Source organism: Poromitra crassiceps (genome assembly GCF_964638095.1).
Source record: "Poromitra crassiceps genome assembly, contig: HAP1_SCAFFOLD_670, whole genome shotgun sequence".
Lineage (NCBI taxonomy): Eukaryota > Metazoa > Chordata > Actinopteri > Beryciformes > Melamphaidae > Poromitra > Poromitra crassiceps.
In genome coordinates, this window is record NW_028151738.1 from 15001 (window position 1) to 27500 (window position 12500).

At 45.8% G+C, this 12500-nt stretch overlaps 1 pseudogene across 1 annotated transcript in view; it reads right to left on the minus strand.

Moving 5' to 3' along the window:
• Positions 1-8380: 8380 nt before the first annotated feature.
• The window catches only part of LOC310771459, a 5631-nt pseudogene continuing 1511 nt past the window's right edge, over positions 8381-12500 (minus strand). The window contains exons 2-3 of the transcript in view: positions 11186-11205; positions 8381-8513 (exon numbers count right to left, since the gene is read on the minus strand). The product of the transcript in view is annotated as an uncharacterized misc_RNA (transcript). The remainder of the gene's footprint in view (positions 8514-11185; positions 11206-12500) is intronic.

Below are 12500 nucleotides of genomic sequence, written 5' to 3' on the forward strand. Positions count from 1 at the left end.
GTGTGTCTTGAGACACACAAACCACACACAGTGTGTGTGTGTGTGTGGGAGATCGCGTGTGTTAGTTAGCGTTAGCAGTAGATTACCGTAGCTCTTAGTTAGTAGTGTGTTTGTGAAAAAAAATAAAAAAAAAAAAAAAAAAAATAAGTGTCGGTGTTGGTGTTGGTGTCGGTGTGTCTGTCTGTCTGTCTGTCTGTCTGTGTGTGTGTGTGTGTGTGTGTGTAGTTGTCTCTGTCTGTGTGTCTGTTAGCTAGTTTATAGCCAGGTGTAGGCGTGTAGATTAGCTTTAGCAGTATGCCCAGGCGCAGACGGCCTAGGCCCGGAGCTGGCCAGCTTACGCTGGAGCAGGCCCTCTGCCGTGCCGTGAGGAAGAGAGATCTTCCGGAGACTGACTCCGAGGACCCCTCATCCGATCCTTCATCGGATCCTGTGGAATCCAACACGAGGGATGGTGACTGGCATCCACCACCTCGTCAGGCCCACCTGGATTCCAGCGATGGTGAGATGAATCGATTTTCAAAAAATCATCTGATATTGAAAACACATATCATGTATCTTATTTTTATAAACTCTCACTTTGACTACAGACTCTGACGAGTTTGATGAGGAGGAGGAGGAGGAGGAGACTGATCTGGCGCCTCAGAGAGGCTCAGAGGAGGGGGATGTGGCGATGGCGTCTTCTTCAAGAGGTGAGAACCTATACTTTGCAGGAAATTCATGTCACGTATACAGCCAGCTACATCTATAATAATAATAATAATAATTGATTGGATTTATATAGCGCCTTTCTAGACACACAAAGCGCTTCACATATCAGGGGAGGGAGGGGGAGGGAACTCAACTCATCCACCATGTATTTGTCAGGACAAAAGGAAACCATGAGAACAATCTAAACATGTGACTTACAGTACAGTATCTATATAGGAACAGGCATCACTGGCCAGCAAGTAAACAAACCATTGGAGGTAATAATGTAAAAAAAAAATAAACGCACACACTTATTCATCAATTTATTTTTGTCAACACAAAGCTTGGTAAGAATAACAATCCTGAATTAGCCTACTAATACCATGTAAAATATAAAATTTCAGAGTTGCAGCACAGCTCTGAGGAGGGGACTGACGATGAAGGGGCAGGTGCTCCCGCCAGCTTTCGTCGTGCCCGCTTGCAGTCCAGTGACGAAGGTGAGATATAAGCCATTTTAGAATTACAATTATTCATCTGATATTGAAAACATAAACTTTTTTCCCTCAAGAATGTATCATATTTTATAAACTCACTTTGACTACAGGGGAGGAGGAGGAGGAGGAGGAGGTGGTGGAGGAGGAGGAGGTGGTGACGACTGAGCGCGTGCGGGCATCTGCAGTTGGGAAGAGAGGGTCTTCAAGAGGTGAGAATCTATAGATACTTTACAGGAAATTCATGTCACGTATGCAGCCAGCTCATCTATAATAATAATAATAATAATATCAATTATTATTATTATTATTATTGTCAACACAAGGCTTCTAATTATTGGAAAAAAGACAGCTTTTTTACATATCACAATTGTCTGAAGAAAAACCTTTTATTTCATTTTTCAGCGGGCAAGCCTCGTCAGGAGGACTCTCCACGCTGGCATACGATGCCAGACTGGAGCCCGACAGTCTTCCCCTTCACAGCAATGCCAGGTCCCAGGAATGCGGCTGCATCACTACAGTCAGACAAGCCGGCAGATTTCCTGGAGCTGTTCCTCGGTGATGAGCTGCTGCAGATCATTGTTCAGCAGACCAACATCTATGCTAAACAGTGCATCGCCGTGCTGGATCAGCTGCACATGCCCTACACCCGGGTAAACGCCTGGCAACCGCTGTCTGTGGGAGAGCTGAAGCGATTCCTGGGGCTCCTCTTCCTCACTGGCCTTGTCAAGAAGCCCAAGATTGCGGACTACTGGTCTTTTGATGTGGCGATGGAGACCCCATACTTCAGGAAGACAATGTCCCGCAACAGGTTCCAGCTGATATGGCGCTTTCTCCATTTCTGTGACAATGAGAGGGTCGATGCCACCGACCGGCTCCACAAAGTGCGGCTCATCCTTGACTTGCTCCTCTCCAAGTTCAAGGAAATGTACCAGCCCTCACAAAACATTAGTGTGGATGAAGGGATGCTGTTGTGGAGGGGGAGGCTACGTTTCCGTGTGTACAATCCGGCAAAACCGATAAAGTACGGAATAAAGAGCTATATTCTGTGCGATTCAGAAAACGGGTATTGCTATGCAATGAAACCCTACTGTGGAATTCACAGCACCCTACTCGACACCGTGCAGTTCCTCATTGCCGGCCTTGAGGGATATGGCTACCGTCTCTGGATGGATAATTTCTACAACAGCGGGACCGTGAGCCGACGTCTCCTCAGCCTCCAGATGCACTCAGCTGGGACACTCCGGGTGAAGAGGGGCGAACCTGCGTCCATCCGGCAGGTGACCATGTCGGATCTGCGAGTAGGTGAACGACTCGCTCGTCATGACGATGGGGTGATGTTCCTGGCATGGCGGGACAAGCGCATCGTCAGGATGATCTCCACCTTCCACCAGGATGTCATGAAGACTGTGGCGGTGAAAGAGAAAGGGCAAAGTGAACGGGTCCTGCAGAGCAAGCCAGCATGTGTTGTCGAGTACAACCAGTACATGAGTGGGGTTGATCGACTTGACCAGAAGATATCCTACTATCCATTTGTGAGGAAGACGTCCAAATGGAGCTCCAAGTTCGTGGTCTACCTCATGCAGATTGCAATGAGCAATGCATTTATTCTGTACAGGAAATGCAACCCCACGTCCAGCTGCAAAGTCCTCAAAGAATTCACCCTGTCTGTGGTGAAATCGTGGACGGAGGCGACATCTGCTTGCCCCCCCCCTCCTCCTCCGGCAGACGAGCCACCTCCTCTTCCTCCAGGAAGGACGCCAAGACACACACGCCAACGGTCAGCTTCAGTGAGGCAGAATGTAGACTTTGCGGGTCATGTGCCACAGCCGGTGAAAGTCCCGCCCACCAAGAGCAAGGCAAATCGGAAATGTGCGCACTGCGCAGCGAAGGGACACCGAAAGGAGACCAGATTTGTCTGCCCGCAATGTGACCATGTGCCTCTCTGCCTCTACCCCTGCTTTTTTGAGTATCACTCACAGTGATTGTTGTATCTTTATACAACAATCACTGTGAGTGATACTCAAAAAGAGACTAGATAACAGTACTATTATTATTCTATAGTTATTTATAGATTATTATTATATATATTATTATATATTATTATTATATATTATATTATTATTATATATTATTATATATAGATAGTTATTTATAGATTATTCTATCCTATTCTATAGTACTACAGTACTATAGACTCGCCCCCACATCTCAAAGCAGCAGTTATAAAAGATCTGTATGTTTTGTGCTAACTCCACACAGGTCATCTGAATATGGCTGTCCGGACAGGGGGACGCCCAGAGAGGCCACGGCCCATTGTTTATAGTACGGTACAAGACAATAATATTTTCTATAACAGTGATGCTGATGTCATAACTGTCCTCAATGTCATAGGCTCGGATGATGTCATCGGTACAAGTGTCCAGTGATGTCAGCAGTGATGATGTCATCGCTCGTGACCTTTTTTTGCCTCCAATATACAGCATGTGTTCATTTCCAACTCCTGTGAAGGTTATTTTCAAGAAAATAAAACAATGCAGGAAATTTTGTGTTTGAATATTTTTATAATGTTACACAAAAAATGAAAGCTTAGAATGTGTAGTTTCATCCAGAAAAAGAAAAAAAGTTGATATCTTCTTTCTTTGTGGAAATATGGACTTCAATATCCAGCATGACCCCGTGAAAGTGAGCATTTTGATGTTAGACCAAGTGGTATACTAATATTTGTAGAAAATAAACAAAACATTCTTTTGACATACTTTTTCCCGCAGGTAAACTAGACATTCTAACCTTTCATTTCAGCTATAGCATTTTGTTCAACTCAAAGGAGAATTCATTATTTGGCCTATGTTTACATAAAGTTGTCTTGATTTCCAACTATTTTGAAGGTCCATGTGAAGAAGATAAAACAGTGCAGGACATGTTGTGTTTTGAATATTGTTATTATGTTACACATCAAATGAAAGCTTTCAATGTGTAGTTTCATAAAAATAAAAAATAAAGTTGATATCTTGTTTCTTTGTGGAAATATGGACTTCATTATCCAGCATGACCCCATGAAAGTGAACATTTTGATGTTAGACCAAGCTGTAAACTAATATTTGTAGAAAATAAACAACACATTCTTTTGACATACTTTTTCCCGCAGGTAAACTAGACATTCTAACCTTTCATTTCAGCTATAGCATTTTGTTCAACTCAAAGCAGAATTCATTCTGTCGCCTTTCTAACATAAAGATGTGATTATCTCAGAAACTAATTTCACCATGCTGTTTTCGGTCGAAAACACTCTTTTTCAGAGGGGTGTATTTCCAAAATGGAACAGTTTATAAACACACTTTTTTTTTTTTTATGAAACAGAAGGGTTCAAAGTTTCATTGAGGCTATTGGTTGTCCATATAAGAGGAACACAAAAAATGATATGGCTATATTAAAATGCATTGCGGCCTATGTGGCACAGTACAGCAACCTTTTGCCCAAGGGCCGTGGCACCCAAAGTGTTAATGAACAGTCAACTTATCCTAAATAACAGAGCGACCTAACAATGCCAAAGACTACACAAACTCAATGCCTCGCTACCCACACACACACACACACACACACACACACACACACACACACACACACACATGCAAAGAAAGCAAGGTTAACAAAGCTACACCGGCTACTCACACTCAAATACAAATGTGCAGACTGCCCCCCTCAGCCCCTCCTCCTCCACAGTGCAGACTGCCCCCTTCAGCCCCTCCTCCTCCACAGTGCAGACTGCCCCCCTCAGCCCCTCCTCCTCCACAATGCAGACTGCCCCCCTCAGCCCCTCCTCCTCCACAGTGCAGACTGCCCCCTTCAGCCCCTCCTCCCCACAGTGCAGACTGCCCCCCTCAGCCCCTCCTCCTCCACAGTGCAGACTGCCCCCCCTCAGCCCCTCCTCCTCCACAGTGCAGACTGCCCCCCTCAGCCCCTCGTCCTCCACAGTGCAGACTGCCCCCCTCAGCCCCTCCTCCCCTACAGTGCAGACTGCCCCCCTCAGCCCCTCCTCCCCACAGTGCAGACTGCCCCCCTCAGCCCCTCCTCCTCCACAGTGCAGACTGCCCCCCCTCAGCCCCTTGTCCTCCACAGTGCAGACTGCCCCCCTCCTCCCCTACAGTGCAGACTGGCCCCCTCAGCTCCTCCTCCTCCACAGTGCAGACTGCCCCCCTCAGCCCCTCCTCCCCTACAGTGCAGACTGCCCCCCTCAGCCCCTCCTCCCCTACAGTGCAGACTGCCCCCCTCAGCCCCTCCTCCCCCACAGTGCAGACTGCCCCCCTCAGCCCCTCGTCCTCCACAGTGCAGACTGCCCCTTTCAGCCCCTTCTCCTCCACAGTGCAGACTGCCCCCCCTCAGCCCCTCCTCCTCCACAGTGCAGACTCCCCCCCTCAGCCCCTCCTCCTCCACAGTGCAGACTGCCCCCCTCAGCCCCTCCTCCCCTACAGTGCAGACTGCCCCCCTCAGCTCCTCCTCCTCCACAGTGCAGACTGCCCCCCTCAGCCCCTCCTCCCCCACAGTGCAGACTGCCCCCCTCAGCCCCTCCTCCTCCACAGTGCAGACTGCCCCCCTCAGCTCCTCCTCCCCAACAATGCAGACTGCCCCCCTCAGCTCCTCCTCCTCCACAGTGCAGACCGCCCCCCTCAGCTCCTCCTCCACAGTGCAGACTGCCCCCCTCAGCTCCTCCTCCTCCACAGTGCAGACTGCCCCCCTCAGCCCCTCCTCCCCCACAGTGCAGACTGCCCCCCTCAGCCCCTCCTCCTCCACAGTGCAGACTGCCCTCCTCAGCTCCTCCTCCCCAACAATGCAGACTGCCCCCCTCAGCTCCTCCTCCTCCACAGTGCAGACCGCCCCCCTCAGCTCCTCCTCCTCCACAGTGCAGACTGCCCCCCTCAGCTCCTCCTCCTCCACAGTGCAGACTGCCCCCCTCAGCTCCTCCTCCTCCACAGTGCAGACTGCCCCCCTCAGCCCCTACTCTCCCACAGTGCAGACTGGCCCCCTCAGAGGGGGAGAGAGAGAGGGAGAGAGAGAGGGAGAATGAGAGAGAGAAAGAGGTGGGGGAGAGAAAGAGAGGGAGAGAGAAAGTGAGGGAGGGAGAGGAAGAGAGAGCAAAAGAAAGGGAGAGAGAGAAGCAACAAGTGACAGAAAAAAACAAGTAGATAGAGAGAGAAACTGTGTGTGTGTGTGTGTGTGTGTGTGTGTGTGTGTGTGTGTTTCTGTGTGTGTGTGTGTGTGTGTGTGTGTGTGTGGGCGTTGACGTGATTGGACACTGCAGTGTGATGTCAGGTTGTGTTTCTCCAAAAGTTTAATGTGTTCCAACTTTCCAGCTGCAGACCCCATTAAAGTGTGTGTGTGTGTGTGTGTGTGTGTGTGTGTGTGTGTGTGTGTGTGTGTGTGTGTGTGTGTATGTAGGTTGTCTTACTGTCTGCTCTCAGAGGAAGGCTGTGCTTCTCTGGCCTCAGCTCTGAGCTCCAACCCCTCCCATCTGAGAGAGCTGGACCTGAGCTACAATCATCCAGAAGCCTCAGTGAAGCTCCTCTCTGCTGGACTGGAGGATCCAACCTGGAGACTGGAGACTCTCAGGTATGAAGAGACAACATCTGCTAGATGACTGAGAGTCACACACATTTTCTCTGTCACACTGAGAAGATGAGGAATATGTTTCATGTTTAAATGAGGATATGAGTGGAAATCCTTCATATTGAAGCTTATTAAATGTTCATGTTTCCATCATTAAAGAGAATCTGCTGGTCTGACTTCTTCCCTGTTTATTCCTCCAGTGTGGAACATGGTGGAGTGCAGTGGTTGAAAAGCTCTGATCTGAGGAAATGTAAGTGTGTATTTAGTTTGATTCATAATAACAAAGCAAACACAATAAAGCCCTTTGGCTTGTTTCCATTGTGGTCCTTTGTATGGGACAAGTGGAGTGAGTGTATGTGTGCATGTGTGAGCGCGCGCGCATGTGTGTGTGTGTGTGTGTGTGTGTGTGAGTGTGTGTGTGTGTGTGTGTGTGTGTGTGTGTGCGCGCGGGCAACATAAACAAACAAATACATTAAGCAACACTACTCAACATCAATCATTCATTTGAATGATTATACAACAACAAAAATACACCAATCAATAAATAAAAAGAGAGAGCAGCTCATAAAATAAACCAAAGACCTACCAGGGGTTCAAATGCTGCAAGCATACAGGAGACAGAGAAAATAAAAGGTTAGGAACCCATTTGGGAACCAACCAGCCATTTTTTCAAGGCGATCTTAAAGGAAAACCTGGAGATAAGTCTTTACTCTCCGGGAGTTTGTTCCATACAATTGTTGCCGAGTAAGAAAAGGTACATTTACCCATTAAAGACTTCAATTTAAATTCAACTAGTGAGAAGGAAAGTGCATCTACAGCACAGTCTGTGACGTCCATTCATTCACATCCTGTGAGTCAGGAAGATGGCTGACATCATGTGACATCATCAAACTGCTGAGAAATGAACTGTCAATAAATCAACAAACAAACAAACAAACATGTTTATTAGATGAGAAGCTGCTGCTGTAACGAGTCTTGTTGTCTCATCAGATGCCTGTGATCTCACACTGGACCCAAACACAGCAAACAGAGAGCTCCTCTTGTCTGAAGACAACAGAAAGGTGATGTGTGTGAGAGAGTATCAGCCATATCCTGATCACCCAGAGAGATTTGACCAGCCTCAGCTGCTGTGTAGAGATGGTCTGACTGGTCGCTGTTACTGGCAGGTGGAGTGGAAAGGAGTGGTTAATATAGGAGTGACTTACAGAGGAATCAGCAGGAGAGGACACGGTGTTGACTGTAAGGTTGGAAGGAATGAAAAGTCCTGGAGGCTGAGGTGCTCTGATGATAGTTACAGAGCCTGGCACAATAACAGACCCACAGGCATACGTCAGCCCCGCCCCTCCTCTCGCTCTAACAGAGTCGCAGTGTATCTTGACTGGCCTGCTGGCTCTCTGTCCTTCTACACAGTTTCCTCTGACAAACTGATTCACCTCCACACTTTCCAGTCCAAATTCACTGAACCACTTTACCCTGGGTTCTATCTGTATCCTGGTACCTCACTGTCTCTGTGTCAGATTGAGGAGTGAGAGAGAAACACACTGTGACCAAACACAAACACCTAAAGTCACAATAGTGTTTGCATGCAAGCTCATTGCTCATGTGGTTGTGAACAGACATGATCTCTGTGTGTGTGTGTGTGTGTGTGTGTGTGTGTGTGTGTGTGTGTGTGTGTGTGTGTGTGTGTGTGTGAGAGAGAGAGAGTGTGAGAGAGAGAGAAAACAGTAACATCTTTTTTACATGTACAAGAACAGATTTTAGTCTGAAAATGATAAACATAAATGCAGAATATTTGATGTGTATAGTTTGAAACAGAACGTGTTGACTTGAATATGTCATTATTGTTGTCTTTAAATAAAGCAGTGTATTATTGCTCTGTTGTTAAATCAGTTGAGTGATGAAAATCAAGGAACATGTAACTGTTGATTGACATTAGTGTGTGATTGGTTGAAGATGTGACTGAGCCTCTGATTGGCCTTCATGTACAGTATCTACTAAGCACTAAGTACTCATGTGAAGCACTTAGCAGCTAAATGTGTCTCTGATGACATCATAACAGCAACAATGTAGAACTTTACATCACAGAATTATTACAAACTGTCTTCTGTCTCTGCTTTCATATGATGTCATGTATATGTTCATGTAGTCTGCATTGTTTGTATGGATTTATATGACACATGACTCACTGTATACTTTGTCTTGACAATCTTATGATCACTTGATGTAGCCTACTTTGATCCTTTTCTATCTTTTATTTCTTTGTTTTGATTTCCCTGAAATATATTTGTTTTTTATTGATTCTCTTTTTCATCCATTCACTTTGGCAACACAGGAATGTTCTTGTCAACAAGCCAGTAATGCAGGTTGAGACTGAAAGAGAGAGAGAGAGAGAGAGAGAGAGAGACTCGCGCGCACTAGAGAGAGAGAGAGAGAGAGACTCGCGCGCACTAGAGAGCGCGAGAGTCTCTCTCTCTCGGGCGCGCGAGTCGCTCTCCCCCTCGCCCTGCCCCTCTCTCTCTCTCTCTCGCGCGCGCGCGCGCACTAGAGAGAGAGGGAGAGAGAGAGAGACGCGCGCGCTAACAGAGCTACTCTCATCTCGTGCAGGACGCTCCTTTTACGGTGCAGCCACATCTACGCGTCATTTGACGCGGGCTGACGCTGCTGCCCATCCACTTTGTATTGGAACATGCTGCTCGACGCCTCGCAAAGCATGCTGGGAGACCAAGCGAGCGTAGCAGGCTCGTGAAGCGACAGTGGGCAACAAAGGGGGCGGGGTGGAATTTGACAAAGTACAAAGCTAGCCAATTGAGCTCGTCCTAAGACCTATCCTACCCTTCCTGTCCTCTTCCACTTCCTATCTAACACCAATTTTCAAAGAAGCAAAGTAAATCTAGCAGCAGCTAGCTTGGGAGCTAGCTGCTGCTTCCGGATTTCCACGCCCACCAAGCGTCGAGCGTCAATACTGCCAAGCGCCAGCCCGCGTCAAACGACGCGTAGATGTGGCCGGGCCGTCACTTTCACAGTAGAAACAACAAAGCCAGCCAGCCTGCACACATGCGTGTTTAATCCACCAGAGGGCGACATTGGTCCACACAAACCCTCATCTTAAAGAGAACAGATCCCATTGTCCCAAAGGTGACCTTACTGAAAACTGCATGTTTTATTTAATCGTATATTTTTTATTTTATTCACACAACATATAATGACACATACACAATATAGCCTACATACAACCATGAACTTAAAGCAGAAACACAGCCAGCCTCTCTCCAGCTGGATGAAAGACAAACAACTCAGAGAAATGAGAGAAACTGTGGCAGAAAATAAACAATATAAATAATAAATGTGTATGAACTGAGTTAGATAAGATGAGTAGCTTACATGTATTTATATGACTCTGATGTATTTTATTATGTTAAGCACTGCATGCACCGACCACAGCCATTAACTGGTTGCATTATGCTGTTATCAGGCCTGTAATGTGAAATAGCAATAACATAAGTTATTAGCCTATATGAGCAAAGATGACATTATGTTACAGGGTCAAGATTTTATCACATTATTGGATTTTCATTATGTTATGATCTTTATTTTATTTGGTTTAATTACATTATGGTGAATTATTACGTTTTAGCTCAATTATTATTGTGCCTTTGCGTGACATTTTGAGCACACAGCTCTTCCACACAAAATGTCATCAAATGGGGGTCTGTGGCCCCAATGTGGACTAAATTAGGGGTCCTTGATATGAAAACGTTTGGGAATCTGTGTGTTGAACCACACAGCTGGAGCCGGCCTGTGGCCACTAGGTGGCGCTCTCTCCACACGGTCCAGACGGTGCACTCCTCTGATGGCAGAGTTACACCTCCTCTGCTCTGAGTGTCATCATGGTGTGTTACTGTAATGTGTGTGTGTGTGTGTGTGTGTGTGTGTGTGTGTGTGTGTGTGTGTGTACTGTATGTGAATGCATGTGCGTGTGTGCGTGCGTGTGTGTGTGTGTGTGTGTGTGTGTGTGTGTGTGTGAATGCAGTCCCTGGAACATTTTTTGTTAGAGCGCCCTGCCTCAACCAGACCTTCTAATGATTGTATTGTCACTCTGGCTGAAGTAGTACTCACGCACAATTATTTTATGTTCCAGGACGAGTACTTTTTACAAAAGAGGGGAGTAGCTATGGGGTCGCCTATGGCACCCAATTATGCAGGCCTGTATGTTGGGTTTCTAGAGAAAACAAAAATTCTAAATTCCACTCATAACCCATTTTTTGATAATATTATTATTTGGAAACGCTACATCGATGATGTGTTCCTTTTATTCCGTGGCACAAGAGAACAACTCAATATTTTTTTCTTGTTTGTCAATTCATGTTCAGATCATTTGAAATTTACCATGTCCTGTGATTTACATTCCTTGAATTTTCTGGATCTGTTTATCACCAGGGGAGAAGATGGTGTTCTGTATACTGACCTTTATACAAAACCCACTGATCGAAACAGCCTACTGAGGGCTGAGAGCTGTCACCCTCTGCCATTAAAAAACAGCCTGCCCTATAGCCAATTCTGTAGAGTTAAGCGCATTTGCAGCAAACCCACTGACCTGAATCGGCACCTGACAAACATGCAGACTAAATTTAAAGAAAGGGGCTATTCTAACACCCAAATTAACAATGCTGTGCATAAGATTAATGAAAAACCCAGGTCAGAATTATTTCACAGACAGTCAAAAAATAAGGAACAGTCTACCATCTTCTCCCCCTGTTATTCTACAGTTGCTGAACAGTTCAAGCATATTATACATAAACATTGGCACATTCTGAGTTCTGACACACTTTTAAACAACACCTTTTCCAAACCGCCTTTGATTGTCTTTTCCCGTGGTCAGAATCTTAGAAATCATTTGGTCAAGTCGGATTTACCTCCTGTTTTAACCCCTACTCAACGTATATTGGCACCCATTCCTAATGGCAACTATAAATGCGGCTCTTGTGCTCAATGCAATAGCACCCGTAAATGTCACAAATTTAGACATCCTCATTCTGGTAAAAATATCCCAATTAAAGGTATGATCACCTGCACAACAAAGGCAGTTATCTACCTACTCACATGCCCGTGTGGCAAGGCATATGTAGGCAAGACCACTCGTGAACTGAAGACACGCATAGCAGAGCACCGCAGCACCATTAGGTGTAAGAATATTATATACCCTGTTGCCGCTCATTTTGTTGAAGCCAACCACCCTGTGTCATCTTTGTACTATGTTGGTATAGAAAAAGTCTCTATCCCCAGAAGGGGGGGAGATTTAGATAATCTATTATTAAAACGTGAGGCTTTCTGGATTCAGTCCCTAAAAACATTAACTCCTTTGGGCCTCAATGTAGACTTTGACCTGAAACCTTTTTTGTAAAAACATAAGCTGTGTATATATATATATTTTGTAAAAACATAAGCTGTGTATATATATATATATTTTCTTCAATACTATTTTTGTAAATGGACTTTTTTAACCTTATTACCCTTTCTTCCCCCTTCTCATTTATAGGTGGCCTACCTACCCACTTCAAACCAACACAGTCTCACAGAAAATTGTATAATACCAACGATATGGACCAACGTTGCTATTTTACAATTTCGGCTCGAAAATTGTAAAATAGTAACGTTCTGAGATTTTAGGGTTAGGATTAGAGTAGGGGGAGGGGTTAGAAACAGAAAATCTCCGTAAAA